Source organism: Bradysia coprophila, chromosome IV (genome assembly GCF_014529535.1).
Source record: "Bradysia coprophila strain Holo2 chromosome IV, BU_Bcop_v1, whole genome shotgun sequence".
Lineage (NCBI taxonomy): Eukaryota > Metazoa > Arthropoda > Insecta > Diptera > Sciaridae > Bradysia > Bradysia coprophila.
In genome coordinates, this window is record NC_050738.1 from 10,228,213 (window position 1) to 10,240,058 (window position 11,846).

General features: G+C 34.0%; 1 long non-coding RNA gene across 1 annotated transcript; it reads right to left on the reverse strand.

Moving 5' to 3' along the window:
• Positions 1 to 1,346: 1,346 nt before the first annotated feature.
• On the reverse strand, positions 1,347 to 11,232 carry LOC119066164. Its single transcript, XR_005085713.1, has 3 exons — positions 11,059 to 11,232; positions 5,215 to 5,220; positions 1,347 to 1,357 (listed from the first exon to the last, which is right to left on the reverse strand). It is a non-coding gene; the product is annotated as an uncharacterized LOC119066164 (long non-coding RNA).
• Between the last annotated feature and the right edge of the window lie 614 nt (positions 11,233 to 11,846).

Genomic DNA, 11,846 nt, shown 5'->3' on the forward strand with positions numbered 1-11,846 from the left:
TGTCTTTGATCATGATTGAGAAAATGTAAAATATCTGATTTAGATACAATATGTATGGATGAATGGATGGTTAGTAACAGACGAGAAAAGGATTTCGTATCCTATTTTCGTAATGAGATTTTGCGGAGACATTCGTTGATGAAGTCAACATTATTTTTTTTTAGTTTATCCGTACATAGTGATTTTACTCTTTGAAGAAAAAAAAAATTGTAAAAAATTCGCTGAGTCGCTGATACTTTCCCCGATATCTAGTCTATTTTTACATTTATTTGCAAAGTACATGGATTTATGAAATAGGTGGGTAGCATAACGGAGAGAAGAGTCAAGGATTTAATAAATATCTTTCGGAGATTAAAGTCGGATACAAACCGGAGGATGATTTAATCGAAATCTATTGAAAAGCCAGAATCGGATAGTTTTGTAAAACATCAATGGATAAACCGGGTGCGATTTTATTGCGAACTGCTTTTGGAATTAATTTTGGTATATGAACAATTTTCGCCGTGTCGCATAATGGTCTTATTCATCTGTTTGTTTTTTGAAGTCCAACATTCTATGACTAAGGTATTTGTTGACTGAGAGTTGGGGTATTCGAAACATTTTCAATTTCGAAGTGTTATCGCTTCGAATTGTGTTCACACAAACGAGCAAATATCCCTTTTATGGTAAAGATTGATCCCTTGGCATCGTAGTTAGTTGGCATCATAGTTAATCAACAATTAAATAATTTCAAATTGATTTTTCCATTTACATTCAATGTTTTCAGTACATTTTGACTTGTGGTACGGTAACCGTGGCTTGTGGTATTTCAAATAAAATCGACAGGCCACGTGTCATTAGAAAGGTAATTACACGTACTTCCGGGGCAAATAGGGTCTTATTGGGTTTAAAATTCATCCACACTGAGATATGTACAGTTGCAGTTTTCAACCGGAAAAAGACTGAAAACTTACACTTTTCTTACAGAAATTTCTCGAGGTACACGAAACGTGAATGGTCGTGAGGGGTGTCATTTGAAAGGTAATTGCATGTACTTTCAGGGAAAATAGGGTCTTATAGGGGTTTGGAAGCAATTACCGAAGGTATCAAATCAACACCGCAATCTTGTCGATGGAAATGTTTACTGGGATTAAACTACGTCATAAAGTATTCACGTGAAATTGCATCATTGAAAACGTATGAACGAATATTGAAGACAACAAAGAGTCTTTGGAAGAACTATAAAATCGCCTCAAATCTAAAGAATCATATGTTAGTCCGTGTACAAGAATTATACGACAAATACGCACTACCATTAAGCAAAAAAGGAAGACAATTCTCCTTCGGAAAGAAAAAAAATTGCAATAAAGAAAAACATCTAAAGAATGGTAGTAAACGAAATGAAAATGATACAACAATATGATTCTATCGATAAAACATGGTGGAATATAAATCCGAAATACATCAAATCGCAAAATTTACGTGGCAAATTTTAGAAGAATAACTGGGCACGATTTACTTTGTAAATATATCGCAAGAAAAGGTGTCAAAGTATCATCAATATGTGGATTGTGTAATTAAAGATCTAAATACCTTCAGCCAAACTATCGAAAACAATGATGAAGAAGAATTTTTTACTACGTCCGTTTCACAAATCACAGTTTTCGTGGACAGTCATTTGTGGCATCATTTTTTTAACTTGTAAATTTCCATGGAAAACTCACTTTCAGGTTTTCTCTGTCGCAACTCTCAGTTAAATACTTTATACACATTAGATTATAGTACATATTGTTTTGGACCTATTTGACGTTGAAAATCAACATCAATCACGAATATAAGACTGTCCTTGGACTTAAGTTATTAAATTTTTAATTGAAACAATTTTTCATTCTTTAGAACTCATCAGCCATTTTGGAAACGGAAGCGTATAGAATTTCTTACTTCCATTGTTTTAAGAATCGCCTGGTGTTTGTTACATAATCTTTTACTTCATTTGTTTCAACATATTTTTCCCTATGTCCACATTAAACGAAAGTTTTATTTTTGTTATTGTTTACAAAGACCGTTTCTGAAAGGCCCAAACAAGCAAAATGCTCTACAACCATGTGGTGTTTCTCATTTATACACTTTGCGGTTTCCATTTTCAACTTTTGTGTTGCTTCAATTTCTTTCATTCTGCGGAAAGTGTTCTATAGTCTGCACATTGAGTGGTGATTCTGTGAAATTCCATCTGTGCCTGTGTAATAGACAGCTAGCGCAACCTTGACCTTTTTAAATAAAGACACGTATATTTACGTCTTGTTAGGTCAACTCCTTCCACCATACTGATGAATTCAATACAATTCTCTGAACTTACTGGCCTGCATTAGACTAAAGCTTTTAGTATTAACTATTTTGTAATTAAAGGAGGGAGCTAAAGAACCACAGGCCGTACATGTTAGGGGTATAAGTTATATGTGTGGTGAATTAATATCGTGTGGAATGCGCAATGGAATCGGTGAAATTGTCAATTTTTCGTAAAATGTTTCTGGAAAAGTTTAGTTTTCTACATGTTAACAATCATAACCTTCCGCTACATTGTGATAAACCATATGTATCCATGATAAAGTGAAGAAAAATAGAAGAAAATTTGAGCAATTTAATTTACTCGATGTACAGATGTAAAGCAAATTGAATTCTTTAAGTGACACTCCAATTGCACACAAATGGTGAAAAAAAAATTAAAGAAAAATATTTACGTTTCCATGTATACGTATTATGTGGGTATGGGTAAGTAACGGTTTTTTTTTCCTCATTTCATTACATTACGTAAAGTAAACAAACGAAAAAAGAAAAATCGGGAAACACACTTTTACGTCGAAGTAAGTACACAAAATAGGGTATACAGCTACGTCACATGAGATGAGATATCCGTTTTCATAGCATTCCATTATTTTTAATCAAATAAACCGAAAATAAAAAACAACAGAAAAAGTTAAATTGAAATAATAAAAAATAAGAAAAATTTAAACAACACAATGCACAGAAACAAAACTGTCTAGAGAACGAGATATGGTATTTGTTTCGAAAAGGCACAGGATGTAATGTAATAAACGTACGTACGTGTACTAACATACGTGGAAAATGTGTAGTAATAAATTCTTTATTTAAAAAAAAATTTATGCACAAAAAATAAGACGAGAAAAATATCAAAATTAAATTTTCTTTTGTAAATAATATTGTACTTTGGGTAAAGCATACATTTATACACACATATAAAATATAGAAATGAGAAACTCACATGGGTGCAGCTCATATATTTTATGGATAATGTGTGTACAAAAAGGAAGTATAATATAATATATTCTTGCGTTGTGTGTACATTATGTATCATGTTTATTCGTACGTATATTATGTTGACGTATGTAAGGAGAATTTATAGCGATACACGTAACGTGTGTAATGTTTGATTTCATGAAACTTGACGCTGAGAGTGAAACAAAACACCGGAATATTGAAATGAAAACGCTTGAACAGAAAAAGTTATTTGCAAAAGAAAAAAAATCATATTGTTCTGATGATTCTAAGAAAACTGTTAAATGAATCTGCGACTCTAATTTCAATTTAAAGAAAAATACCTCCAGCTACCGCGACGGTGCAAGTGGGAGTCATGACATTTTTCAGTCAATTGTATAATAGAATGCTCTTGGGATAATGAGTTTTTAATTGTTTCTGGTGTTCCCCCAATACAGCGCCTCGTTTCTAATTTTGTATTCACATTTCCAGGAACTTTGTGTTTATATTTTCTCGTGAAAAATTCTCTCCGAAGAATGTTGTATTTGATGAAACTATCATTAAAATTCCACCAAAAAAAAAAACAGTCGACGTCAGTGAGCTTTATACATACAATTGTTAAAACTCCTTTTTAGCCCCGTACGAAGTACGAAGGGGCTTATAGGATTACGATGCCGTGTGTAATTGATGGAATTCGAAGCAGACGGTAAGGGCAAAGTGTTTGCCTATGTTCATAGATGACGAATCCGCAATAAAAATTTGGGCCGTCTGTCCGTCTGTCCGTCACGTCGATATCTTGAGTAAATCAAATCCGATTTCAAAAAAAAAAAAAATTCCCTGAAAGATAGTCAAAATAGTGAGGCTAAGTTCGAAGATGGGCATATTCGGGTCTACCCTTCGTGAGTTAGGGCCACCTAAGTGATTTAAGGTCTTTTGGTGATATTTATGGCAAAATAAACGATGGAAATGTAAATGACACGGCCAATGATATGTATTGTCAATACCAATCCAGGAAAAAAAAGTTTTTTAAAATCGGGTGAGTGGACCGTGAGTTAGGGCCTTAGAAGTGAAAAGCTACTAGGGCCCTATGTGTATTTTACATAGAACTCAAGTAAATTTAATCCGTTTTTCGTAATTTTCGTTTCATTTGGAAGGTAATCGAACGCCAAATAGAAAGTTGTTGAAAAAAAAATTAAATTTGGGTCCTTGGACTAAGGCCACTACTAGGGCCCTATGTGTATTTTACATTTCGAGTAAATTTCATTCGTTTTTCGTAATTTTTGTGTCATTTGGAAGGTAATCAAAGGCCGAACAGAATGTTGTTGAAAAAAAAATTAAATTTGGGTCCTCGGACTAAGACCGCTACTAGGGCCCTATGCGTATTTTACATACAACTCGAGTAAATTTCATCCGTTTTTCGTAATTTTTGTTTCATTTGAAATATAATCGAACACCGAATAGAATGTTGTTGAAAAAAAAAAATTGGGTCCTTGGACTAAGGCCGCTACTAGGGCCCTATGTGTATTTTACATATAACTCGAGCAAATTTCATCCGTTTTTCGTAATTTTTGTTTCATTTGGAAGGTAATCAAAGGCCGAATAGAATGTTGTTGAAAAAAAAAATTGGGTCCTCGGACTAAGGCCGCTACTAGGGCCCTATGCGTATTTTACATACAACTCGAGTAAATTTCATCCGTTTTTCGTAATTTTTGTTTCATTTGAAAGATAATCGAACACCGAATAGAATGTTGTTGAAAAAAAAATTAAATTTGGGTCCTTGGACTAAGGCCGCTACTAGGGCCCTATGTGTATTTTACATATAACTCGAGCAAATTTCATCCGTTTTTCGTAATTTTTGTTTCATTTGGAAGGTAATCAAAGGCCGAATAGAATGTTGTTGAAAAAAAATTAAATTTGGGTCCTCGGACTAAGGCCGCTACTAGGGCCCTATGTGTATTTTACATATAACTCGAGCAAATTTCATCCGTTTTTCGTATTTTTTGTTTCATTTGGAAGGTAATCAAAGGCCGAATAGAAAAAAATTGGATCCTCGGACTGAGGCCGATACTAGGCCCTATGTGTATTTATACTCAATAAATTCAAATTTTAGGGCTATTTGAAATTTTTGTTTTATTTGAAAGGAACGTCGTACGGGGCTTCTTAATTGCGCTATGCGCAATTTCTAAGATGTACACATTACATAATAATTTTACTTTAACTACTTTAACCGGCGCATAGGCTTACGGTCAAAGTAGGGTGACAGACGCACTAGGGTCACGTACGCAATAGATATACGGGTTTGTACGGGGCTCAGTCGCAGCAAACGCTCCGACTGTTCTGATGGCTCGTTTTTGCTGTTGCAATTCGCGAATGGAAATTTCGGGACTATTCGCACACGAGTACGAATAGTCAGTTGTTAGACTGTTCGCACACACATTTTTTTCTCCTGCATTTGTTTCAGTTGTAATTGTTTAACAAATGTTAAAATGACATCCCTGCTTTTTACCTCTAGGTATAACTCTGTGTATTTTGTTTTTCAAAAGCTTCTTAAATTCCATGTTGTTGAAGGAAGCATAAGCTCTTTATGTTCCATATTGTAAACGGAAGCATAAGTTACTTATGTTTCATGTTGTAAAAAAGAGCGTAAGTTCATTATGTTCCATGTTGTAAAAAGGAGCATACGTTCCTCATGTTCCGTGGTGTAAAAGAAAGCATAAGTTCCTTGTGTTCCGTGTTGTAAAAGGAAATATAATCTTCTAATGTTTCATGTTGTAAACGGAAGCAAAAGTGCCGCATGTTCCTTGTTGTAAAAGGAAGCATGAGCTCCTTTTGCTCCATTTTGTAAAAGATAGCATAAGTTTCTCACAAATGACTATTCGCACTCGAGTGCGAATAGCCAATTCGTTTTTCTTTAACAAACAAAACTGCTCACACGTCTTCATATGGTTCAAGCAGTACCACGTGCGTGTAACAATTTTACCATAAGCTGGTATGAGTAGACCAGGTGAAAGACAGATGAAGAAAATCCATGTCTAAATTTCACTGACCACGACTGTATTTTTTTGGTAATAATAATGACAGTTTCATTAGATATAACTTTAATAAATGTTGATCATTGGTCTGCGATACAAATCTTGTACTTCTTTTATCTAAACATATATTTTGCAATAAATATCACACTGCACAGAAATCAGCATTGATTTTTGTCGTCGTTGTCGATAACATGTTCGTTCTTAGCATGAAAAAATACATAGAAATTTGATTAAAGAACAATTGACATTTCTTTCATAAAACTTTACCTTTTTCCTTTACACAGAGCATCTCGCAAATATTTTCTTTATCTAATTACACCAGTGAAATATAAGGATGTATTTGCTTCAGCTGTTTCTCAGCTGGTCCACACATAACTGGTCATACGTCTTCATACGGTTTTATCACTATGTACAACTATTTCATTCGTGCAAGCACTTTAGTTTTTATGCGTGCAGCAAATTCATGCCTAAATTTCACTGTCGTCCACTGTATATGTCTCAAATTTGAAAATTAAAATTATTTTCATCCTTGAGAAAAAAATACTTCACAAATTTCATCCGTTTCTAGTTTAATTTCCTCAAACAGTTCTATCGAAATCTTTAAGCAACTAATTTCTTTCCGAGATTTCAAATATTGGACTTGTACATAGTTTACGTATAGGAACTTTATTCAAACATGAAAAAACTCTGAGAGAATTTATAAATCATAAAAAAATATGTTGGAAGTGCATTCTTCATAAAATAAGTTCTACTCGTCAATATGAGCTGAGCAGACTATAAAGAAATGATTCAAAAGATTTAATATTAAATTGATATCAATTTTCTCCATACATGTCTCTGATATACAACGACCCACTTTATTTCACTCCACTCTGCACATATTATTAGAACGAACGCACAAAAAAACCTAATACTTTCACTGACTCGACTCAATGGGAAGTGGGAAAAAAAGAAAAAATCTTTTCACTACAATAGCGTATTTTGATCCTGACGCGTGTTCAATAATGAAATTCGCGTTCCTGAAATTTCATGTTGAACCAACCGGAAAATTTCTTGTTATTTTTCAAGCATCCGCATGAACACAATTTTTTTTTCCTTCAATTTTGCAGAAGCTTTCACTTGTATGACGCTTTAGCCCATGTCAAAAATTATATATAACACGCCCGACATGGATGAAAAGGGGAGAATACAAAAAGTGATAAAATATGAATGAAAATGTCAAATCAATGTGGAATATGTTTGGGATTTTTCATGGAAAATGCGAATATAAATAGAGGTTCTCCAACTCGTCCGTTATGCAAAAGGTGAAAATGAAATTATGATTTTACACCACCGAAAACACAATGGTTCTTTCAGCTTTTTTTTGAAATCAAAAACATCATTTCGCATCAGACTTCACTTCTCAATTGTTTCTAGAGTGACAGGTAATACAACACAAAATACGAAGAACGTTGATGGTGATTTTGTGTTCATGGAGTAACAAAGCATGAGTGGCAGATGAACAGAATATTTTAGGTAAATTATTATAAAACGGGCTTAGACTGAAAAGCCAAGCGGATTTGGAGAGTTAAATTTAATTCGATTTAGTTTCATTTCAATTGGAGAATTTCGTATTTCAAATAAATTATCCGACATGGCATATTATAACCGATTATGGCAGTCAATTTAGTAAAATAAAATATCTGTAGAATGAACACTCAAATTGATTTATATAATTTACGTAAATTATAGCAATATCAGCACATGTTCACATGGTGCTCATTAAAATCGGCTAAGTCCCAATTGGGACACAGAGAACGGAGAATTAATGGAATGGAGCTCTTTACGAAGCGACTATTCACCTGCTATCTATATTGACGACAAAAATAATGAACAAGCTCTAGGTACTCTTCTTTAATAAAGTAAAACTAAGCTAACAGATGAAGTAAAAGATTCGAAAAACTCTAAACAACGGAAGTAGCAGATTGAATGTTAATCTCACCATACGTCTAACGTTTGTTAAAAGATAAATTCACTGAAATCAATTTAATTCGATTAACAAACGTTGATTGAAATTGGAAAAATACATTTTAAAAGTGTTCTTGTACTTTGGTTTTAAAATTAATGACTTTCCCACACAAAGACAATAAATTTTAACAATAAATTTTTCATACTAGTGCCCCCTAACGACTTCTTTGGAATTTTTTGAATAAATTCGGTTCGACGATTTGAACTTACCTCGAAATGGTACTTTATACGTATTGAAAATAGCCATCATACCATGCTGACTTAGTTATTCCTTAGCCATTTAAAGCTTTCGGTCTCGGTGGAATATGTGCTTCAAATGAATGGAGTCTATAAAAGAACGTGTTTCAATTCCTCCGTTCCAGTGCATTTTTGTAAATTTACATTTTTAATGCGCATGATGTCTTTTACTGGACACATTATTTGTGTAGGGTCGAATTTTGGTCAAATGAAAAAGAAAAGCCAAAGGAATGCACAATATCAGTTAATCGACCTTAAGAATTACATAATTTCATTATGCAACGATGAACACAATCTAGCCACAAATCGATGGGAAATGCATTCAAAAAATGATTCCATTTCTTTTGTTGTCATGCAATAAAACGAAATTTTTAGCAAAGATTTTTTTGCTTTGCAAGAAGTGCTGAAGCACCTAGCATACGAGCAGTAGGTCGCAACAGTGTAACATGTCATTTCACGTTATTGTTCACGTTAATGTCATAGGAGCGAAAATAAAATATTTTTTTTTTTATTTCAGGTGTGGTGTGATTAACCTTATTGTCTACACTCAAAAGGCCCGAGAATATCTACTAGGTGGGAAAATAGACTTTTTTTTTCACGTGAACCCGTTCACCTCGCGAAAAAATATTCGAAATTCCAACTCAAGCTCGACTTCACTCTTCTTGGAATTTCCTATTTTCTCCCGTCGGTAAAAACTGTATGTAGATTACTTCATGCATTTACATACAACAGCTGAAACTCATTCCACGTCGATTGTCTATGCTATTATGCTCGCTATTATGCTGGGTGCTTTGATTTAGCTTGAAGAAAATGTATAATTCGGTTGAAAATGAAACAAATGTAATGTGATGCATTCAAAGCATTTAACCGAATGGATTGTACATGGACGCTATTACAACAACCGCACAACACAATAAATGGATAACACTCGAAAATCCAGTGGAGCGCATTTTCATATTACGCCAGTTTTGATTATATAATTTAGTTTTGTGTTGATTATGTATATTCTTGATGGCTTGTTGGACTGTTTACTGATGCGGTTTGATGGTGGTGCAATGGCAATAAACGCCTTCCTGTTCCACAACAAGTTTGTTGATTTTAGTGAAAGCTTTTGATGTGACATTATCATTTCAGATGGTGGAAATGCGTATATTGCTTTCCCGCAAATGTATATATCGAGATGTACCTTATCTGAACATGAAACATAATGCATTATTCTATGCCGTCATCGTCGTCATCCGTTCTATTTGAAGAGTTGTCATTACATAAATATTTAATGTGCAGAACGTACGTTGTGTATGTCTGTGTGTGGTTATTAGCAGTTTGAAAGGAATATTCACAGTGTGTAACATGTTCGCCCCGTTATGGATGATGTTTGACCACAACGGTAAATGGTAAATTTTCGTCCATTAATTTGATTTGCATGTAGGTACTGTGCAGATCTATTATTTACATAGCAAAATATTTATATGCAATTTCACTACATAAAACAGAATGGTTAAAAGTGGTGGGTCCTCCCTTATCTACTTTGTTTATTAATTTGTTGGTATCGCAAGATCTTCAAAGTGTTGTTCACGTAATCGGGGTCCATGAGATCTTTTCCATGTAACAAGATTTTCGAGTCTTACCATCTGCGTAGGAATACAGCAGATAAATTCTAGAGTTTCTATCGAGGGGTAAATATTCATGGAAAATTCTTTGTCAGTCAAAAGAAAATCCTTCGAAAATCATTCATAATTTTACGACAGAAAATCCTCAAACTCCTATGATCCTATGAAAGCCTTTGGAAAACGATAGGAAAAACTTTGAAAATCCTCAGAGGATTGTCTTTCTGAAAATCCTTCTTTAACGAAAAATAAAAACTTTACCTTACCGATTGCTACTTTCTTCAAAGAGAGAATCTCACATTATTAAGAGGGATTCTTTTGAAAAACAGCCTACTGAAATCGGGCCTATTTTTTAGAGAAATCATTTTTATATGCCTAGACGGGGCTTGACCCCTAGAGTACAAAACCACCTTAAGAGGTTCCGAGTCTTCAGTTTTGATACAAACCAAATACTATGTCGCCATCTCGTTTCATTCGAATGAAACGCTTGTGATTATTCTTAATAATATTATGGGTTATCCTTAATGACAATAAAAATTCGATAATTTGTTTTGTGGCTTCTAGTTCCATCTAAGGCTCGGAACATGTTAGGTTCAGGTCAGGTCAGGTCATGAGAAAAAATACCTGAGGGAATCAGGTCAGGTTCAGGTAAATTCCAAACCTGACCTGACCTGAACCTGACCTAATATGAAAAATACCTGATCTGACCTGAATTTGATAAAAGAACAATTTGAATATTATGGGCGTTTTCAGCTTAGATCTGAGTCATGAAGCATTGTTTTGAAGAGAATACCAAACGATCTGATTAGCCAATATATTGTTATTGTTTTCTTCGTGATTTATTGAAGAAATAAGTCGAACATTTTAAACGGTAGAAATCATAAATATAAAAAACAATAATTCAGTATTTTCGGAAGAGGAACAAAATTTAAGAGTGCTCAACCCTTGGCAAATTTCTAGTATACATTTCTGCGCAAAAATATTCGTTTTTTGATAATTTCTCTGAACCAAAATCTTTTTTTGAAAAGGCACAACCATTAAAGCATGCAAGAATCAGTTACTTTTAAAGGAAAAATTGGTTTGTGGTTGATAACTTATCCCACTTGGCGAAACCTTTGCAAAATGTGTAAATTAGACATTTTTCAAAGGTTTCTCCAAGTGGGATAAGTTATTAACCAGAAACCAACTTTTTTTTAAAGGTAACACATTTTTGCATGCTTTAATAGTTTTACTTTTTCAAAAAAAGATTTCGCTTCAGAGAAATCATCAAAAAACGAATATTTTTGCGCAGAAATGTAGGCTAGAAATTTGCCAAGGGGTGATCGCTGATCGCTCTTAAGGTTTGTACAACGATTTAACGCACATAACCGCGTGTTTAGTTTTGTGTGTGAGAGAGCATCTGGTGGGTGTAATAACGTCAACAGCTCCAAACAGTTCAACACAGGCCGATCTGGACTGAACCGCGAAAAAATCGCGGCCTATACTCGGCAAAGAGGGAAATGTTCCAGAATAGGAATTCCAGTAGTCCAAAACATTAATGTCGTTGATCTTCAAGGACAATTTACATGACGCTTGTCAGGACAAAACAATAGTTCAACAACAATGAAATATTGAGGCATATCATTTGACTGTAAAAATAAATCATTTAGGTGGGATGTATTGTAGTAATTGTGTAGACTTGCCTCTTAAAAGTACCAGAAATCAACATCAG